Source organism: Diabrotica virgifera, chromosome 7 (assembly GCF_917563875.1).
Source record: "Diabrotica virgifera virgifera chromosome 7, PGI_DIABVI_V3a".
NCBI lineage: Eukaryota > Metazoa > Arthropoda > Insecta > Coleoptera > Chrysomelidae > Diabrotica > Diabrotica virgifera.
In genome coordinates this window covers 602017-625859 of record NC_065449.1, presented here as the reverse complement: position 1 = coordinate 625859, position 23843 = coordinate 602017, and positions in this window count along the sequence as shown.

The window sequence follows — 23843 nt, the reverse complement described above, 5'->3', positions numbered from 1 at the left end:
AAAAAGGCGGTTTAAAAGGTTTTTATTATAATTTTGTGTCTTTGGATTTGTCTTCCTTGGGCGTAAAATAATAAAACATCTATTTTTATATTTCACTTGTCACCGTGATGTATAATTATGTATATCTGAAAGGTAAGTTGCATGCGGCTTGATGGCCTTGTTGGTAGAGCATTGGACCAGAGATCAAAAAATCGCGAGATTGCGGGTTCAAATCCCGGACGATTCATATTTTTTTCTTTTTTTTTTAATATGTGGCATTGTTAAGTTTTGGTTCATTTTTGGTAATTATTGTTAATTTTTTGTATTGTAACTGTTAAGTAGGTATATTTATTTCGTTGAAATTATATTATAATAGAAGTATAACTTCTTACGTGCGTACAAAGTACACACACATTCTTTTTTATATCCAAGTATATTTTTAATTCCAGTACACGAGATAGAAGTATCAGAAAAAAAAATGCTACTACTTAATTAAAAAATGTTGTATTAAAAGTATCCAATTTTTAATGTGTATACTTAAGGGGGAGTATGGTTTGAAATTTTAAAAAAATTTTATTATTTTAAATGAAACTGATCAACTTCAAGAAAATTTTGAAAATGTCAGACTAAGCGGAGTAAAACTACTAGAGATACAGCATGTTGAATATTTCTACTTTCTTTGCTCGCTTTGCCGTTGTTTCGCGCCAGCACGCTTGAGCGTAGTGAGAAACGTTCAACAACTGTTCCCCTTCTCTTTTGTAGAGTACTCCGCGATTAAAAATACATTCCGGTGTGCATTGAACAGACAATCAAGAAGACTAAAATGAGGTTGTCCAAAATTTAAACGCGTTTTTCTCAACAGTGCTTTTTTAAAGGCGGTGGACGTTGTAACTAAAAAACTACTTGACCAATCTACCTGAAATTTTGTATAGATTTTCTTTAGACATTTCTTGAGGTAATGTTGCCGAGAAATACTTATTTTTAGCTTATTTTTTGTTTGACAATAATAAATATGTTTATTTTCACCTCAAAAATCATTAAAAATGAAATAACACCACAGTGTTACCTAGATAAACCTATATGCTAATAAAATCTTTTTGAATTTTTTGTTTCATATGCTCTAGTGACCACTTTGGATGTCCACCGCTAAATATATTTTTTTGGAGCTGTCTGTTAAAATTTGCCACCGTTTGCTGAATTATATATATTTTTTCTTGAAAAATATTTTGATTATTTTGTGACTTATACTTAATAAGCTTATTTAACTTAAAAATAAAATAATTGTAACATAGTTTAAATCACAAAAATATGGTTGAAATGTTGATTTCAAACCATACCCCTCCCCATAATAAACAACCATATAACATATAACTTATTGAAGTCTGTACTCTGTATAGACTTCTGTACCTCTGACAAGTCTGAAGTCTGTCTAAATCTCAGCGCTGAGAAAGTTTATAGCAAACTCTTTCAACATTTAAAATACTATTGAAGACATGTATATACTACTTCCAATATAATTATCGTACCTCTGCTGTAGTATATTTTTTTTGCTTTTTTTCCAAACCTATAATATATTTTTGATTCTGGTTTGCTTTTTTATGATGTTTCTTGCTTCAGTTCTACCTTTTGTGTACTCTGTTAATAGATCAATATTTTTGTGCTCTTTTATCAGATTCAAATTGTTTTACTTAATTTAATTGCTACCTCACATTATCTATTCCACCAGAGAACTGGTTGGTTGTTCTTTAAAAGATGAAATTTTCCTATGGATTTATTAGCAGCATCCAGTACAAGCTGATTGAAACTCGTGAGTATGTCATCAATGGAGTCCCATACAATTTTCTAAAATTTAATCCAATTTGCCTTTTTAGTTTTTGAATTCGTATTTAACGTGGCTCTGAAACTAACAAAGTATTTTTCTGAAAGTGCATACTAAAAGTTTTATGTACTTACTAAGTTTAAAAGACTTTCAGTTAAGTAAAATTGTATTAGATTTTAAAAATTCTCTTAAAGTAATTCTTAACTTTGTATTTGACTTTATGAATATCTACTTAAAGTAGTTGGTTATTTTATTTAATGTTTAAAGTAGTAAATCTCATAAAGTAATTCGTATTTAATTTATTTTTTCATTATTTCTCTCTAAGAGCACTTTGGCCAATTATCTTTTTACATTTTCCAGATCCGATGCTTTCAGTTTCTTAGAGTTTTAATCTTTTCATTTATTTGTTAATTTTCTGTTCAATTTCGGTAAAACGACAAAGGAAAATATTTTATAATGAACAAGTGTAAGTTTTACTTAAAATAATATCAAAAATAAAACTATTGGGACCAATGTCCTGGTAACACCTTCGTGGTTTTTAAAATTTGCAAACCAACGAATTGCCGGAGCAAAGAAGGCAGAGGGAGATCTAAATAGTTGCATCTCACTTCCCGTCTGCCCAGCTTGTAAAATTCCAGCGAAGATTAGTCCTCCATACTCAGAATAGGAGTAAAACTAATATAAATAATTGATAGTGAGACTAATATAAATAAATATAGTCCTGTCGTCAGTAGGGGTACAACGGCCTCCTTAATTCAGATTGACTTTCTTAAGTTTTTTTTAATGTATTTTGACCCGTAGAACACGAATTTTTTGGGTAACAGTCGATCCAAATGTCGATAAGATTGTTATAAACAAAGAACTTGAGGAATCACATAACAGCGATTTTTCGTAAAACAAAACATTTTTTTGTATGTTTTGGGTCAATCTAAGAAAAAATGTTTTTACAAGTTTTTTCATAGGATGCATAGTTTTTGACATAAACGCGGTTGAACTTTAAAAAAAACGAATAATTCAAATTTTTAAACCCGAATAACTTTTGATTGAAAAATAAAATAGCAATTTTGAGTACCGCAATTGAAAGTTCAAGTCAAATTCTATCGGTTTTGATTACTTTCATTGCTAAAAATTAATTTTTTTATTGTTAAACAAAGCTATAAACACATAGTGCTTTAATCATGTTTTCAATGCATTTCTCATTTCAAAATCCAACGAGTAGGCGCGCACAGACAATTTCTACGTAGATTACGTACATTAAAACGCATGCATTGGGCACGGGAAACACTATGTGTTTATGGCTTTGTTTAACAAATAAAAACTTAATTTTTAGCAATGCAAATTATTAAAACCGATAGAATTTGACTTAAACTTTCAAATGCAGTAAGCTTAATTGCTATTTTATTTTTTAATCAAAAGTTATTTGGGTTCGAAAATTGCACTTTTTCGATTTTTTTAAAATTCAATCGCGTTTATCTCGAAAACTATGCATCCTACGAAAAAACTTGTAAGACCATTTTTTGCTTAGAATGACCCAAAAAATACAAAAAAATGTTTTGTTTTGCGAAAAATCGCTGTTATGTGATTCCTCAAGTTCTTTGTTTATAACAATCTTATCGACCATCCGGATCTACTGTTACCCAAAAAATTCGTGTTCTATGGATCAAAATACATAAAAAAACTGGGGTAAGTCCATCTGAATTAAGGAGGCCATTGTACCCCCCTGACGACAGGACTAATAATTATTTCGTTGTCAAACGAAAAAAAGAGCTGTCTTATTTTCGGCTCTAGCTCATGATTTTAAATTTTCCTTATAGTGCAGTCACTGAAGGTGGATATGAGTTATTACCTCCGATTTCGTTAAACCTCCATAGATTTGCATGAAAATTGGTGAGTGGTTAGGATTAGAGGATATCTCAAGGAACAAAGGTGACATTGTGCCAACTTGCACTTTTACCCTGGGGGTGGATGCCACCCCTTCTCGGGGGTGAAAATTATTTGATTGAAAATAACCCGATAGAGGGACAAATTATAAGCAACATTTGTTATATAAAGTTATTAAAATAAATCAAAACTTTTTGAGTTATTGAAGATCAAAGATTTTAAATTTCTTGGGAAAAATGCATGTTTTTAACCGATTTTTCATTAGTAACTCAAAAACTATAAATTTTTACAAAAAAGTTATTATTACCAAAATTGAAGCAAACAAAAAATTAAATAAACCCTTTACTAGAAAAACCTTTTAATGTTAAACTAAAAGTGAGTTATAGGTAATTGAATATATATTTTTTCGGCGAGTAAAAAAATCTAAGCATTCAAGCTGAAATAACGGAAAAATCCTGCATTTTATAACATAAACTTATTAAACATTTGTCAAAGTAATTAAAAATATCTATCAAATAAGCCCCGAACATGTTGATAGCATTAAAATTTATGCACAAAAATTTTTTCAAAATTAATCTTTTAAAAATTTTTCCAAAAAATGATATTGTTTTTTTTAATAACTGTTTATTTTTACTATATTAGGTTTATATAAAAACCGTTTGAAAGTTAATTCCAAGGGCTTTTTCACCACGTTGAATTTAGTCTTTTAGACCCCTTACTTTTTTAAAAATAAAAGGTTAAATGGCCTCGGTTGCATGGTTCTCACAGCAAAATTTAAGATTTAAACGTTTCTATCTCGGTTATTTTTTACCCTATGGACATAGTTAAACATCTAAAATATTTGACACAAAAAAAAGTAAAATTTGTTTTTTATGTGGTTCCTAGCTACGCAGACATACTGTATACGAGCTTCTGTATAAGAATTTTCAAATTGCAATGCCATATTCGGATTCAGCATAATCAAAAACAAAATAGAAACATATTTGATCATAGGAAAATGATGAATTCAACTGTATTTTTAAAATTATTTATACAAAACAATTGTTATTGTTTAAACAATTAATAAACAATTAGCGACAAAATCTGTGAGTAGAACTTTTTACTTTGACATGTATATAAACTAACAAAAAAAGTTTTAGAAAAATATAAGCTTGTTTGAATTATTCCGAAACAATACATGTTTCCGTTCTAATTATTGTACTCCCCTAAAAGGCGAATAGGCTTGATATGGGCAGTATCTGGCAAACTAAGCCATATTCTAAAAAGTTCAGTTCCCATGTGTCTCAATCGAAAGGTTTATAACCAATGTGTTTTGAGTGTACAAACTTACGGAGCAGAGACTTTAACACTGGCGCAAAAATCCGCGAATAAACTCAGAGTTACACAACGAGCCATGGAACGTGCAATGCTGAATGCGAGTCTTCGAGATCAGATAACAAACCAACAAATCAGGCAACGATCAGGAATTCAAGACGCCATCGAAAGAGTTACGACGCTTAAGCGGAACTGGGCAGGGCACTTAGCTAGAACACAAGATATTCGGTGGACAAATCGAATCATGGAATGGAGGCCCAGAAACTTTAAAAGAAGCCAAGGACGACCACCGACTAGATTCAGCGATACTCAACATTTTTTTCCCTGGGCCACATAGTAGCTATTGCCACAGCTTGCGGGCCGCAATCTAGGTGAAGTAATATACAGTATATGATACAAATGAAAGGAATAAATTCGTTATTTCGTAAATTGGCGACTATAAGGAAAAATCCTGAAACGGGTCGATTTTTTATTTTTAAATTATGATTTTTTGACATATTTATATGTTATGCTAGTGACGTCATCCATCGGAGTGTGACGCCATAATCGATGATTTTTTAAAATAAGAATAAAGTTCGTGTGCTAGCTCATTTGAAAGGTTTTCAAAGTTCTATTCAGCAATTTAAATATTTTTTGCATATTTCATTTTTAAATATGAAGATTCGGGCAGGCATGATCAAGCAAACAACGTGAAGAGCAAGTAAGCGCAACTTTTGAGAGTTTTATAGTTATTCGGTGTTAATTTCCAGAATTCTCAATATTGATTTGCGTCTCTTTTTTCTTTAAAAATTGCCTCCAGATTTGTTTCATCTTTAAAAGCAATTAGTTCATCTGGCAACTTTGCGCTATTAAATCCCAATGCCGCAAATTGTGTGGTAGCGGCTACTTCTAAGTGCCAGGGATTTTCAACTAATAGAAGATATTAGACATAGTAGCAAAGTTTTCTGGAGATACATCAATTCCATCTTGTTGATCTTTTACCAATGTCGAAAAGTTATACAGATTTTTTATATTAATTTCCTCGATGTACCTACATCTTTAGCTTGTCCTCGAAAGCAAATACTTTAGCCTTTAACTGCGAAATAATTTTATGTCTACCTTTTAATTTGTAAACGATAATTAAGTTCGCCAAGTTCTCCTGGTATGTCGCAAATAAATGCTAAAAGCCACCACCAACTATCTAACTCAAGTTCAAAATAATTTGATCGTTTACAGAGCCCTTAAGTTAGCCTTCGGGCCACATAAAAAACGCAAGAGGGCCGCAGGTTGAGTATCACTGGACTAGATGGACCGACGACAAAAAAAGAGTAACGGGAAACGGGCTACAAGCGGCCCAGTGTAGAGAACACTGGAAAGAACTGAGAGAGACCTATGTCCAGCAGTGGACGCGATTGGCTGATTGATGATGAATGTAACTCTATTAAATAATAGGAATAATAAAACAAATATAAAATAACACAATGAATATTAAAGATAAAACATTTAAGTAAATACTACTTTTCCAAACACTCTCTAAGAGCACATCTTTTTAGTTGTTTGTATAGTTTCTGTCCAATTTCCGTAGAACGGCAAAGCCATCGGGGAAAGCGATGCTTTAGTTTCGGTTTTGGACAACATTCTCTCACGTTTTTAAATTGCAAATGTCCGGTTAAATTCTAAATCCAATTAATCTGGGTTTGCATTTCGGTCATTGTAATTATCATCATCATCATATATGACCACTGACAGCCTATGGAGGGCCATGGTCGCCTGATGGGGTTTCTAGGCTCTAAAGTTTTTCATGGTATGGAGGCCAGCCAAACATCTAACTCCTCAAAAGTTACAACGTTATATCTAAAATCATTACTTCCTAGTTTGTCTATTTTAGGAGATATTTTCAGTGTCATGTATGTTTTGCTTCCTTGACTATAATTGACTATGTTTTTTTTCCTTTGCATTTATACAGCTACACGATGTGAAATGGAGATATAAGGAGAGGATATCTTGCTCAACTCGCCAGGGGGAAAAACATGTAAGGGATTACGAGCACCTCTCGTATAGGATGGGTAAATGAAACGTCGAAATCGCTCAACACGCCAAGTCGACGGGGCTCGAAAGGGTTAGGAATGTGGTCAGTACTCACCTATTATATCTTCTTGATTATTCTTCGTTCAGCTCACAGATAATAACCAAATGGCTTTCCGTTTCGTCTTTTATACTGTCAAAGATAATATAAAAACACGTATTGCTTAATACATTGGCGTACTCTAGACGATAAAGTTATATTATCGTCACAAGATGATCCTATATATTTGAAATGGTCTACTCTTTCAAATTTTTGCCCGCTCAAAGATATATGAGTGCCTTCCATTTGTTCTTTTTCCCGATTTGTTTTCGTGTACCTACTTTTTATTTGGGACGTTAACTTCTAGGCCCATAATATGTCCTGCTTCATTAAAATACGTATAAATATTTTATAGGTCTTCTAATGTCCAGCTATAGTCGGTTCGCTAAACTCAGACGCAACTGGCTAGATATTTTAGTCGATAATTTTTTGTTTTTTGGCAATTTTGCAAAAATTGGCAAAATTACTAACTATTTAGTGATTATTAACTATTTAGTAATTACTTTTTGCCAATTTTACTAAAATTGGCAAAATTTTACTAAAATTGGCAAAATTACCGACTAAAATATCTAGAAAGTTGCGTCTGAGTTTAGCGAACAGACTATAATTATGCGTATATCAGCTGCGTAAGCGACGATATCTTTGTAAATATTGTACCTTTCCTATCTATAGGAGTTTTCTTAGCTAAACTAATAACTTTTTATTTATAATTAGTTTATAATTATTTCATTTAATTTTTAAAGTACAATTCTTATTTAAATACTTTTTCGTTATTTCCTTCCAAGAGCACTTTGGCCAATTATCTTTTTTACATTCTCCAGATCCGATGCTTTCAGTTTCTTGAAGTTTTAATCTTTTTATTTGTTTGTAAAGTTTCTGTCCAATTTCCGTAAAACGACAAAGCCATCGGGGAAAGCGATGCTTTAGTTTCGGTGTTGGACAACATTCTCTCTCTCGTTTTGAGATTGCAAATGTCCGGTTAAATTCTAAATCCAATTAATCTGGGTTTGTATTTCGGTCATTGTAATCATCTGTTAGCATAATATAGCGTCGCCCGCGTCGAGTCGCCAGTCCGGTTATTTGATGGGACATTGATACTTATGATTTATTAACAAGTTTCGGGAATTTGAGCTAAATTTAAATTAGGTAACTTACAAAATGAAATATACATTTTGGATTCTACCGGCGAACAACACGTGCAGTTATGATAGAAGTCAGTAAAGTTAGCAGTACTATTTTATAAGGCCGAATTCAGACCAATATTATAATTTATTGCTAATTAGGGCTACATACCTAGTTCATCTTGGCGTCATATTTTATTGATAATTAATTGCTGTTGATTGGTACATTGTACTAATCAACTCCTCAACTCTTCATTTAACTCCTAAAGTAAAAGGGACCAGATCTGATCAAACAACTATTAAAACTGAGCCAAAAAATTAGAACAAAACAGAATACCACAAAAATGAAGATTAAGCATCTTAATACTTTTCTTCGGAAAGAGAAATCAATCGATTATGGAGGATTACAGACATTAACAAGGAAAGTGACAACAAACAAATTGAATGAAATTATAACACTATCAGAAGAACAACAAGGTTTTAGACCGAGAAGATTATGACGCTGACGCTATATTTATAATAAGGGAAGTGTAACAGAAATCAGTAGACTACAAAAAATGGCATATTTATGTTTTGTGGACCTTAAGAAGGCATTTGACATGATTATTAAAGGACATTATCCACTTATTGTATGCAAGCGAATGTACTTGTAGGAATAATCAAAACGATTGAAAATATCGCAGAAAACACAATAAAAGTAAAAGTAGAGCATTTGAAGCTGGCAATGGGACTGGACAGAAAGACTCTCGGAGTCCTCTATTGTTCAACCTGATCATGGATGAAACAATAAAAAAGTGATCACTAAAAAAGTGTACTAAATGAGGAAAAAAACTTAAAATAATCTGTTCTGCAGACAACTTAATACTAATCTCTCAAAGCGAAGATCATTTACAACGTATACTACACCAATTTAATATAATCGCCAGAAAATTTAACATGTTAATTTCCCTAAATAAGAGAAAATGCATTGTAATACAGTATTTCTCATGATTATCTTTCAGTGCGTCATAGTTTTTCGATTTCTTTCTAACGCATTAAATTGTATGTGACAGAAAAAAAGGCACGTCGGTGATTACATTTCGTCGGTGACATTTTTATAACATTTATTCTAGTTATTCTAGTTGTCGATAGATGGCGCCATAATAAAAAAATAATTTTTTTTTAATTAGATAATAATATTACAAATATAATCTGTATAATTTATAAGACTATACAAATCAAAGAAAATACCATTTTATAAATGCAAGAAACACATTTGATTTGTTTTTATTCCAAATTGAAAATAAAATGTGACAACTGTCAGATTTAACTAAAATGTCATGTTAGAATAAATGTCATAAATGTGTATTATCACGGACTTACCCTTTTTCCTATCATTTGTTACGCACTGAAAAATGATCATGAAAATGACAATAACAACAAATCTACTCAGATGTAAATTAGACCTGGAGGGTCAGATAATAAAACACGTGATGGAGTTTAAATATCTAGGAATCACACTATCTACGGAAAGCTCAAAACAGAAGGGGAAGAACAAGTAAATAGAGCAAACAGAACCACAGGTGCCTGAATCAAAAAATATATAGATGTAAAAATATCAGGAAAAGAATTTAAAGCAGAATTTATAACGCAGGCATCAGACCAATAATGACACAAACAGCAGAAACAGGACCTGACACAGAGGGAACAAAAATGTTACCAGAAACACTGAAACCCCTTAGAAAAATCGATGGTAAGACACTATGAGACAGAGCTAAATGTAGAGGTATACGACGTAGATACAAGGTGGAGAACATCAACGACTGGGTAAGAAATGGAAGAAATGGAAGAGTAGAATTGGATGATGATATCAGTCGAATGAAAGCAAATATAGTAATAAAGACGGCGAGAAACGGTACCCCAAGAGGAAGGCGATTAGTGGGAATACCACGAAATCTATAAAACCACGAATTACTGAAGGTATAGTAAAAAGCACAATCATCTCTATACAAAAAGAAGAAAAAGGAAAAGAGGCAGAGCAATATAAATTCACGAGTTCGGCCCTGCATGGAGATAAGTAATGTTTGTTCCTAACGCGGCTCCGTAAAATTGTTATTTTTAAGCGGCAAAACAAAGTTATAAATGTGAATTTGTGCCTAATAACATATAGTCGATAACTGTAAGTGTACAAGATTTAATTAATTTCTTTGTAAAAACGTTATGAGTTTAATATAGTGGGACAGTTTTTTAATTCTATTATAAACAATTTCTCGTTATCAGTGGTTTCACGTTAATTGCACCTGTCTTTATACAGACCCATATACCTGTTTTTGCAGGTGGTCAGGGTCGGATCCTTTTGATTGACAAAGAGTGTTTATTGAAATTAATCAACAATAGAAAATAATGTTACCACAATGCAATTAAATATCCAATATCAACAGAATGTCTCACAAACATATTCTTTAACAACTTCAAAAGTTCAGTTTCCTTCTAAAGAGAACGCGATCATTTTTAATTAACTAGACAATACCAAACTCCAAGAATACTTTATCCCCTTGGGAAATATAATCCAACCCAAAAATATTATATTCTGCTCTCGACTGTCTAACAATAGCATATGTATGTATCTACTCTAGCAAACAACTGGTAGAAGATTTCATGACCAACAGAGGATACATTGAAATTCAAGGCGAAATTGTTCGAGCTAGGAAATTAATAACACCAGCAAAGAGGATTGTCCTCTCCAACGTATGTCCCTCCATACCTCATGAAATACTAATCATCGAATTAAAAAATATCGGTTTAGTACCGGCTTCACCTATGCCATTCCTTAAAATTAGTGCCACCTTACCTGAATATAACCATATTCTCAGCTTTAGGAGACAAATATACATCAGTCCCCACAATTTAACACTTCCGGAATCATTTCTACTTGAGTTTGATAATACCTTTCATAGGATTTTCATATCACAAGATAGTTTGGTATGCTAAAATTGCAAGAAGCCTGGCCACAAAGCATCTCAGTGTTCCATATCAACAGTTTAAGAAGATCAACATTCAAATGATGAAAAATCTTTACCCAGCCTAGGTAATGCAGCTTCGCAACAAACACATACACCATCTGAGGAAATGTTAATCTCCCACGTTTCCACCAATGCAGATTCCCAACATGTACATCAGGTATTAGAAGAACCAACGTTAGCATTCCATGATTCAAACACAACAACCCCGATAACAAACATTGTTCAAGAATCTAACTCTCAGAAGCGCACCGTTGATGATTTAACTTCACCTGAAATTGAGTCTTCTTCAGCAAAATGCAAGTCGTTCCCTGAGCCTAAAATTCTTCCAAAAATCAAGAAATCTAAAACTGTTTCAACGGAAAGTAGTAGTAACTCTATATCAATGCTACTAGAACCCGCAAAAACGTACATTGAAAGTTCTCCATCTTTCGTTCGTGATTACAACCAACTGGATATGCTTCTAACTAACATTACCGGTTCTGCTGATTCCTTGAGTATCATTCAAGAATACACAAAAGATTACACCGGTCTAATTGATATGATCTCAAAAATATATCCCCACTTAAAAGACAGAAGTATAAAGCGAAAATTAACGTTAATTAAGAAGAAAATTTATGCCTGCATTGGTAAAGAAATTTTTGACTCTGACAGTGACACTTCTCAATTATGTCAAAAATAATATTCGCATCATTACTTCAATGGAATATTGATGGATTTTTCCATCACCTCGCTTTTCTCTAACTACTTATTACTGAGCAATCACCTGATATAATATGCTTTCAGATTCCACCATACACTCATCAGAACTGTTTGCTTTATTCAAAGCCTCACAATACATTAACAGCAAAAACATCTCCTACAGTGTCATTCTTTCCGATTGCCTCTCCGCAATTAAAGCTATGCAAATTCTCTACCCGAAACATCCCATAGAGAAAATGATAAAATTGGAACTTCAGAAAGCTCAAAAAAATCTCAGAACAGTAATCTTCGTGTGGATACCTTCGCACATTGGTATCGAAGGTAATGAACTGGCAGATGTAAGTGCTCGCGATGCTATTGGTAGTGACGAATCGGAGGTCGAATATCGGAGTGCGGCAAGTAATTTAAAAGCCTTTTTCAAAAATAAAGTGTTAAGTGCGTGGAACCGGAGGTGGCAAAATTCTATTTCGAAACTAAAACTGGTTAAAAGGGACATTTCTCCGTGGCAACCGACAGCAACAAGCAGAAAATCCCAAATAATCTTAACACGTCTGAGACTGGGCCATAGTATGTATACACACGCACACCTATTCACAAAAATCGAAGCTCCAGAGTGTTCCGTTGGTAACTTAGTAGACAGTATAGATAATTTCTTAATTGATTGTCCTGAATATACTATTAAAAGACGTCTATATGGAATTCCGAACAGCTTGCCGAACTGGGAAAGAACTTTGATTACAGAAAACTAATAGGGTATTTATCTCGTATCAATATGTTGTACAAAATTTAATCATGTAAGTACTAGATATTACTGATATTTGCATCTATTGTAAATTGTAACCGTTATGTCGCTAATATCCTTCGGGAGGATGCGGCTTTGTTTTAAATAAAAAAATATATATAAATTCACAGACCTACGCTTATTTCGAGATAATATAATAATGTGTTAGTGACATTAAGAATAGTCTTCAAATAAAGTGAGCAGTACAAAGTTTAATATAATTTAGTTTTATAACTTATTGATAATATTATAGCACATATTATATAAAATCTAACATGACATAACATAAAATGTTTATAATCTTTCTAAGTAGAGCTGTGAAATTTTGAATGATACTTAAGTTTTCTAAATCTCTTTTAAATCCCTCAAATTAATTTTTTCGAAACAGATACTGCCATAACAAGCTGGTTAACGATTTAATCTATTACTCGTTATTAAGCAAGTCAATGCCTTGAACTATTTAGCTGCAAACAAGTTGAGACTACCTGCACCAAACAATTTTCTTCCAGAATCGTGGAATTAGACTAACCCAATTGCCGTCAGCTGAAATCCATTATAATCAAAGCATTTGCAAAGCGTCTCGCTGAAATGTCACTGCTGTTTTGTGTGACGCCATTGTTCTAATTTGATTTTTGATCAAGCTAAAGCATTATCACTCGATTCAGCTAAATGTGCCGCCGGATGCGTAATAAAAACGAAAACAATGATTAAGAGTTAATTTGGCTGAAGCTTTTTGGATGTTATTAAATTAGTTGTCGGTCTCTAAGAAAACAATCTGTATATGTATATTGAAAAACAAGATAGAGATTTGAGTGTAATAAATGATAATAATAATAATATTCATCGAGATAAATTATTATTGCTATATATTATTTCATAAGTTAGGTATACTTCTTTAGACGTGATTTGGAAAATTTTTGAGAGCGAATTTTTATAAAAATAACAGTATGAAGTAAGCGGCTTGGGCACAGTGAAGTTAGTTGCTAAATATTTCAAGTTACGTATGTATCAGTGCAAATAAAGTGTGAAAAAAATATTTTAATTATGGTATACCATAAAAGACAATTCACCAGGTCCAGACGACATGTTCTTCATGTAAACTTATGGACAAAATTATCGATCAGGAAAACGCTATGCGCGAAGCTTTGACATAACTTTTAAAGCATTTGATACAGTATAGAAACACCGTATATTGAACATTCTAAAACAGTTGGGATATCAAGGAAAAATTTTGGCCTAAAATTTTTTCAACTTAAATAACATTTATTTTCAAGTCTGAGTAGAGATGCATCAAGTCAAACTAGTTTGATTTTATTCAACAAACTTGACTTGACTTGGAAACCAAACTTTTTTTGTAAAAAAGTTTGACTTGACTTGATTTCAATATCTTTAGGTTTGACTTGAAATCAAACTTCTTCAAACAGTTTGAAGTTTGAATATCATATTGCACAACGTGTTTATTTCCAATTCTAATTGAGAGGACTTTTGTTTTGACTTATTTGGATAGGTCTGAATCTGCTACTCCGCAAATTAGTTTGTAGTTCATTTGAAGTATGTGCTTTATGAAATAATATCTGAACCTGAATATTTTTCGGCTCAGAATAAGTACCAGATCAAATTGAGTCTGGTTTTAAAGGTATTCCCAGTGCAAAAATTAAGAGAAAAAATCTGCATACCTACTTGTATTATGTAAAAATAAAGAACAGCGTTATAAAATGACAAATAGTGAACTAATTCTTTAAGACTACATTGCAAAGTCGCAAAAAAATCATTAAATCTACTCTATCCAAAATATAATATTATGTTGTTGTTCCTTCATAAATTTTTGTTAAAGGGGCCGTTCAAATATTACGAAACACATTTTTTTAAGCTCTTACAACCTCTTTATCCCATCTGTATCTTTTTATCTTTTGTAGTGAATAAAGGTCCAGCTATTTATTGTAAACACGTGTTACTGTGCTGAAACTGGTTAATACAAATTTTAAGATTTATTCACTTGAATACTACTGTCCTATTTTAACATGAACGGAGCGTGAGGGGGCAATATAATACAAGCCAGGGGTTCTATGTACAATATAAACGAAAGTTGAAAAGTTGGGAGATTGTGATTCCGTAGTTTTTATATTTAAGTTAAAAAACAATGTTACGTAACGCGCTGTTCGAACCCCCCCCTCCCGTATAACGCGCCATAACGTTTTACATGGCCCCCTCCCCCAACTTACGTTACGTAATACTTGAAAGCTTCCAAAGTAGATTAAATTACACTTGGTATGATAAAACAACTATCCAACGAATTCTTTGTTTTAATCTAGTAACACTCACATATAAAAAAGTTATATCGATAAAACGAAACTTGCCAGCAAGCAATTCTAAACATACATACATTTTCAAAAAATTTACCCTATTTTGATTATATTCGCTTCCTGTATCAAGATACTTTTATGTGGCACTCATTGTATTATTAATTTTCTTATCTTAATTGGCAACTAACATGTCAATCTCGACAAAAAAGTATAGATATCTACTAAATAAGTTATTTTTCAATCTCTTTCAAACTAGTTTCACAAACAGTTTGAATTTTCAAACCTGTACGATTGACCAGTTTGACTTGACTTGAATTATTTGTCAGAAAGATTGACTTGAGTTTGACTTGAAATTAAGTCAAACTCAAGTCAAGTTCAAACATTCAAGTCAAACTTGTGCTAAGTCTGAGCGAATGGTGCTAGATGCTATTATGTTAAATAACAAAACGAAATCCCACAAGAATCGCTCATCAGTGAGCTACTCTACTTGGAATAGCAATAAACGATATAATAAAAATTTATTAAACAAAGTGATATATTTTATTAGTTTGCTAATGAGTTATTGAGTTAATATCGAATTACAGGCATTAATATAAAATGATTAGCTAATTTAGTAAAACCACTTTCTGATTAAAAATCGAGAAAGAGGGTTTCGTAAGCGGTCTTCAACTTATAATTAGACTGGGAACCGTGTAATTAAAAATGGATTAAGAACAGGGGTACGCAAGTGGTCGAAAATTAAAGTAAAAAAAACTCAATAAACAGTGTTTGTATTTTTAGCCGTATTTGATTATTTTATTAATTTTTGTAGATTAAAGAAGAAATCAAAATATAGTTTGACCTGAAGTATGGAAAATGGTTCTTTTTATGCGTGATGATTGTTTCAATTATTTCAGTGGTCATTTTTGAATTTTCAGTGATCAAATTCATTCCTAGAATTGTTTTAGTCCGTTTGTATAGGAAAGATTTTGGTTTTCATGCGTGAGGTTTGGTTTATTCTGGATATGTTTTTTTGAAAATTTTATATAATATTTTGTTTTGTTAGAACAAAAACTAAAACCGGTGCTTAGGGACCAATTTACTAGTTTATTTGGAGTGGATACGAGGGAGGGTCTCTTTAACAAGCACCTACTATTTCAGTGATGTAGAGACGTAAATTGCGATATTTCTTTTTATGTTTTATTGATTATTATAAAGCGTTTGATACAGTAAAGCACAGCAAGCTGATGGAGATATCGAACATGGTCTATCCGTACAGAGGCAGGATCCGATGATATCAAAATCAAACATAGATTGATGGTATATGGGATCCGACAGAGATGTATACTAACACCACTGCTATTTAACACACACTCTGAGGAAATCTTTCAAGTAGCGGGGTATGATGTTGAAGCCGCAATTTGAATTAATAGAGAAGTTATCAACATCACAAGATGCGCGGACGATACGGTGGTATTCGCTAACAGTTATGAAGCCCTCCAGGATTTAATGAATAGAATCACAGAAGTAAGTCAGAGATAGGGACTTTCACTAGATATTAAGAAAACAAAATGTATGATAATCTACAAGAAGGAACAGCAATTTGCAAATTGCTGTTCTGAACAAAAGCCAACCTATATTTTTGTGTCGAAAAATTGTATTATGTATTTATCCTGTTTTATGTTATCGTCATGAAATTAAAAATTTTGTTGACACTGTTGAACATCTCGCATTAAAAGAGTAGAACATCTCTATACGATTTAAAATATTATTTTTTTTGTTACAAATAAGAGTGGTTTGTTTATCTTGTCTTCTTCTTCTTCTACAATTTTTCCCTTTTCCGGGGTAGTTGTTCATTACTCTTCTTCGCCACTCATTCCTGCCGATTGCGTTTTCCCTTAAACCTTTCTCTCTCAAGTTAACAGTTATTTCCAGGAAATGGCCATCACAATTTCTTGAAATATAGTACATATCTATATTTTTTTTGATATTAACTATACAGACATACGAACTTATGATTTTATATTTTAAAATGTATTTTAAAACAACGTTTTGATCGATATTTTCATTTTTTTTCTTTTCTTCTAAATAGATTAATTTTTATCCTCCTTTGTTCAGGAGCAAGAGCAAACAAAGTAATAATTTTTAACGGAAATTCAGTGGATTCGATTAAGTGGCAGGAACAGAAACAACACAACGTGCATTGTCCATTGTTTTCATATGGAAAGCGGCCATTCTTTATTGACCAGCCGATGCTGTGGATTTAGGTTGGTAGGAATTGATCACGCTTCGTTTATTATATATCGCGGATTACATTCTTTCAGGTAGAAAAATGAAAAATATTCCACCCGCATGGATAACAACCACAATGCAAGAGACTGATTAATGTCTACAGTGCATTAAAAAGGAACAACCATTACTTATTTGCCTTTAATCATTAAATCCTTATTATATAAATTTTTGGTTGATTTCCTACATACATACGAGGGGAGTACCGATATCAGAAAGTCGAGTATATATATAACAGCGCTAACAGGCCTTATAGGCCTACGGCTTCTAAATTCTGGATAATATCTCTCCATTCTTTTCGGTTTTCTGCACTCTTTCTCCAGTCCTTCACCCCGATTTCTTCTAAATCCGTCTCTGCGGCCTCTAACCAATTCTTCCTTGGGCGACCTCGTCTCCTTTTTCCCAATGCTCTGTCATTCAATATTCGTTTGACGTTTCTACTTTCTGGCAATCGAGTAATATGTCCCAGCCATCTAACTCTTTGGGCCCGTATTTTTGTCGTTATTTTTGGTCTCCCATACATCCTCATTACTTCTTCATTTGTTCGTCTCCTCCAGGTTTTCTCCGCTATCTATATACCTCCAAAAATCTTTTTTAGGACCTTCCTTTCCCATGTCTGTATCTTCTTCTCCTCTTGTTGATTCATTACCCACGTTTCGCTTGCATACAACACTGTGGGCCGTATTATCGTTTCGTACATTCTGATTTTCGCGTTTATTGATATATTTTTTGCTTTTAATATCGTGTTTAAGGCACCCACAACTCGACTTCCCTTCAATAATCTTTTATCTATTTCTTTTTCTTCCCTTCCAATATTGGTTACAGTCACTCCCAGGTATTCGAATTCTGATACTTCCTTAAATTTATATTCATCTCCTTCTCCTTTCATTTTTATATAGTTATCCTCTTTATTTATATCTCCTTTCATTACCATGTATTGTGTTTTTCCTTGGTTGATTCTTAATCCATACTTTTTTGCTTCCGCTTCGAACTTTTGGAATATTTTTTGGAGATGTTCCTTTGTTCTTGTTAGAATGACTAGATCATCAGCGTAAGCTATAAACTGCTGTCTGTTGTTAAATATGGTACCGCTTGTACTAATTTTTATCCTTCTTACTATGTGCTCTAGTACCAAGTTAAATAAGTCTCTGGATAGAGGGTCACCCTGTTTCAGTCTTTTATTCACTGTGAATTGTTTTGAAAAATTTCCTTCCATTGCTATCCTGTTTTTTGTATTGTTGAGCGTCATTCTCACTAATTTAACCAGCTTTCCTGAAATACCTCATTGCTGCATATAGCATATCTCGGTCTACTGAGTCGTAAGCCTGTTTAAAGTCAATGAACAACATGTGTAGTCCCAAATTTTGTTCGTAGCTGTTGTTTTCTATTAGTTTTAATAAACATATTTGACCTGTTGTTGATCTTCCTGGTCTAAAACCTCCTTGGTATTCTCCAATGATCTTATTTACCTCCTTTTGCAATCTATTTCGGATGATTTTTGAAAGTATTTTATAGGCCACTTCTAATAGCGATATTTCTCTATAACGGAAAGTCGAGTAGACAACAAAAATCTAAAAAGATAAGAAAATAAAAAGAGATGTACGAGAAGGATGTGCACTATCCTCACTAATTTTTGACATGTGCTCACAAAAGGCGTTCAAAAAAGCATTAGACGACATCAATAAAAGCATGTCACTTAACGGAAGACTAGTGAATCATCTCAGATATGCAGACGACACCATACTCTTTGTGGATAGCAGAGAAGAACTACACATTTTGATTGATTGCACTATACAGTACTGGTAGAGGTATAGAATGTGTCTGAACACAAAAAAAAATCATTATTGCCAGTAAGAACAAGATGCAACATGAAACAATCTACGTTACAGGAAAAGCGTTAGAGAAAGTATCAAGATAAAATTACTTGCGACGTGAGCTAAAGTACGTGTGAAATAGAGACGTTACAGAACTATATGTGGAGCTTGAAGAAAATGCAAAAGAAATGGGACTGGCCGTCAACGTAGATAAAATAAAAGTAGTGCAAGTAAGGAACCAAAAAAACTTGCAGAACTTAACAATAGACGACGCTAATATAGAAGTAGTAGAACAGCTCACATACCTGGGTGTACAGATAACTGAGAATGGCGGCGGGGAGGAAGATATCTTCTTCTTCAAGTGCCGTCTCCTAATCGGAGGTTGCATATCATCATCACTATCTTTACTTTATCCACCGCTGCTGTAAAGAGTTCTATAGAACTGCATCTAAACCAGTCCCTTAAATTCTTTAACCATGACACTCTCCTTCTTCCTATACTCCTTCCGCCTCTTATCTTTCCCTGTATTATCAGTCTTAGCATTTCATATCGCAGTCCCCTCATTACGTGTCCCAGATATTGTAACTTTCTTATTTTTATTGTGTTTATTATTTCGCATTCTTTACCCATTTCTCGCAATACTTCCGTGTTCGTTTTCCTCTGTGTCCATGCTATTCTAAGCATTCTTCTGTAACACCACATTTCAAATGACTGTAGCTTATTTATATGTTCTTGCTTTAATGACCAGCTGTCAAGTTCATATTGTAGTATCGAGAACACGTAGCATCTCAAATCTCTTACTCTCAGTTCTAAGCTAAGGTCTTTGTTGCAGAGAACTGTTTTCATTTTTACAAACGCATTTCTTGCTATTTCTATCCTGGTCCTTATTTCTGTTGTTTGATCATTTTTCTCTGAAATACAGGTTCCTACGTATTTGTATTTATCAACCCTTTCTATCGGTACATTTCCCAAATGTATGCTTGTTTGTATGTTTGTTTTCTTAGTTATTATCATGTATCACGGTGTCACCTGCATATCTTATGTTGTTAATAGATCTTCCGTTAATTATTATTCCTTCACTTTGAGATAGCAATGCATCTTCAAAAATGGCTTCACTATATGCATTAAAGAGTAATGGAGACATAATACATCCCTGCCGAACTCCTCTCCTGATTTCAATTTCTGGACTGGGTTCGTTATATATTACAATTTATGCTCTTTGGTTCCAGTAAAGGTTTGTTATTATTCGTAAGTCCCTTTTGTCTATGTTTTTTGTCTTTAAAATTTGGACTAATTTTTCATGTCCTACTTTGTCAAAAGCTTTCTCAAAATCAACGTAACAAACATGCACATCCACATTCATGCCCATGCATCTTTGAGCTAACATATTAAAAGCAAATAACGCCTCTCTGGTTCCTAGTCCGTTTCTGAACCCAAACTGACTATCATCTATTCCTTCTTCTAGTTTTTTATTTATACGACCATGTATTATTTTCAAGAATAATTTGAAAATGTGACTTATTAATGATATTTATTGTTCTGTATTCACTGCAATCTTTAGCGTTTGTATTTTTAGGGATAGCACAAAAGGTTGAGAGTAACCATTGTTTTGGTATGTTTCCTGTTTTGTACACTGTGTTTAACAAGTCTACGATAATGTCTAAGGTTTCATCATTTATGCATTTTAAGCTTTCTACTGGGATTTGGTCTGGACCTACTGCGTTACCATTTTTGCTGTTTTTTAATGCCGATTTAATTTCTCCTTTTAATAACTTCAAAACCGTATCCTCTTCTACTTCGACTTCCATCTGCTATGTTCTATTGTCTTTGAACAATTAATTTATGTATTCTGTCCATCTCTTTAATTTTTCGTTAGTACTCAACACAAGTTTCCCATCTGTATCTTTTAGTATTCCTGGTTTTATTTTTCTGTTGTTCTGAGGTAATTCCTTAATTTTTTTGTGTGTTAAAATTATCATGTCTTTTCTGGTGTTCTTCTATTTCTGCGCATTGTTCTTTTAACCATTGTTCTTTAGCCTGCTTAATTTTGGATTTTATTTGTTTATCCACATTTTTGTATATCTGATTATCTTTGTTTTTATGCTAACGTCTTTCTTCCATTAAATCTAAGATTTCCTCCGTCATCCATTGTTTCTTTTTGTATCTGGTTGGTGTAAGAATTTCTTTTTGACATTTATCTATTTCTGTCTTTATTTATAACCATTTAGTCTCTGTTTCAGTATTTTGCTGGATTTGTTCTTTAACATTCATTAAACGGTTATTAATTTCATCTGTCAGGCGTTGTTTTATGAGTGGGTTTCTTAGTTTACTTGTATCGATTTTTACATCTGTTGTTCTGCGTTTTATTATTTTTATTTTGAGCCTAATTTTGGTCACTACTGGGTTGTGATCTGATCCTATGTCGGCACCTGGGTAGGTTTTTGAAGATATAATTGCGTTCTTGTATCTTTGTCTAATCAATACATAATCTATTTCTTCTTCTTTAGGTGCCGTGTCTGTATTCAGACGTTGGCCGTCATCATGTTTACAATTTCCTGAAATCTCTCTCTATCGGCTGCTACACGAAATAATTCTTCTACTGTGCAGCCACACCATTGTCTAATATTACGCAGCCATGAAAGTTTCTTTCGACCAATCCATCTTTTTCCCTCCACTTTTCCTTGTATTATAAGGCGAAGCAGATGGTATTTAGGTCCTCTAATTGTATGGCCGAAGTATTCTGGTTTTCTCCTCTTTATGATGCTTATGAGCAGACGTTCCGAATTCATCATTTGAAGAACATCTTCATTGGAAGTGTGCGAAACCCACGATATCTTTAGGATTCGTCGATAGCACCACAATTCGAATGCTTCTATTTTGTTTAGCATTGTGGTTTTTAACGTCCATGTCTCACAACCATACAATAGAATAGACCACACATAACATTTCAGCACCTTCTTTCGAATATTCATCGACAGGTTTCTATTACATAAAACTGGTTTCCAGGTCATAAAAGCCTTCCGTGATATTTCGATCCTAGTTATTATCTCTTCATCAGAGTCACAATTTACATTTAACCAGCTGCCAAGGTACTTGAAATGATTTACCCGTTCTAACTCCTCTCCATCAAGAGAAAGCTGACCTTGATCTATATTAATCTTTCCAACTGCCATCCACTTGGTTTTTGAAATGTTGATTTTAAGGCCTCTCCAATAGCTTGCTTCACTGACTAGATTTAGTAGTGTCTGAAGATCTTGTAAATTTTCAGCAAAAATGGCTGTATCGTCAGCGTATCTAATATTGTTGATTACTTCTCCGCCTAGCCTTACTCCCTCTTGTCTGTCATCCAAAGCCTCCCTAAAGATTTCTTCAGAGTACAGATTAAAAAGGGTGGGTGATAAAACACAACCTTGTCGTACTCCACGTTTTATCGGCAGTTTTTCAGTACGACTGTCTCCAATTTGGATAGAGGCTACTTGATTGTAATATAAGTATTTCAGAAGTCTTATATCGTAGTGGTCAAGTCCTGCTGCCTGCAGGCAATCGAAAAGTGTATCATGTTGTACTCGGTCGAATGCCTTCTCGAAGTCGATGAAACAAACATAAACGTTCTTTCGGAATTCACAACTTTTTTGTAATAGAACGCGCATACAAAATAGTGCTTCTCTAGTTCCTAGACCATTTCTAAATCCAAACTGCTTATTACCCATTCTAGTTTCACACAGAAGGAATACTCGGTTTTGTATAATACGTAAAAGTATCTTAAGTGTGTGACTCATCAAACTGATTAGTCTAAAATCGCTGCATTTGGTGAGCCTGCTTTTCTTTGGTAATGTTATAAACAGTGACTCCAACCAATCATCTGGTATTTTTCTTTCATTGTAAATTTTGTTAAAGAAAGTAGTCAAGTAGGTAATGTTTTCCTCATCCAAAAGTTTAAGAAGCTCAACAGGGATTTGATCTGGTCCAGGTGCTTTATTGTTTTTGGCTTGTTGTATTGCTTTTATGACTTCTGACTTCAGTATACTGGGACCTCTGTCTAATTGGTTGTCACAGGTAGTATTTAGAGCATTTTCTCGAGAAGCATCGTCAAAAAGGTCACTGATGTGTCTCTCCCATAATCTATTTGGTTTCTTACAATTCTCCCTTCTTGATCTACTGGTGACTTCCAGGTATATCTTTGACATTTTAAACAATGTATTAGTTATGACAAAATTATTATTTTGCCAAAATTCGATAAGACTGTCACCTCTTTCGTTTCTGTTGCCCAGACCATATCCTCCTGTACATCCTGGAAGACATTGGGAAATGGATAATAATTTCTAATAAAGCATCCTTCTCCCTGTCGCAGGTGTTTGGATCCATAGATATCCATAGGGAAGTAAAGTTTAAAATATATAAAACTATCATACGGCCAATAGCAACATACGGTGTAGAAACATGGATCATAACTGAAAAGACAATAAACTTTATTAACACTTTTGAAAGAAAGATATTACGGAGGATACTGGGACCCATTTGCGACAAAGGTATATGGAGAATAAGGTTTAACTACGAGTTATACCAATATTACAGATAACCCTCTATAGCAGATTATCAAAAAATACAAAGATTGCGCTGGGCAGGTCACCTTATAAGAACGAATAACGACAGAACACCTAGTAGAACGCTTAGTGGAACTATGATATGACGTCGGCCAGTAGGAAGACCAAGGAAGAGGTGGATATACGAAGTGAAAACCGATGCTAAAGAGATATT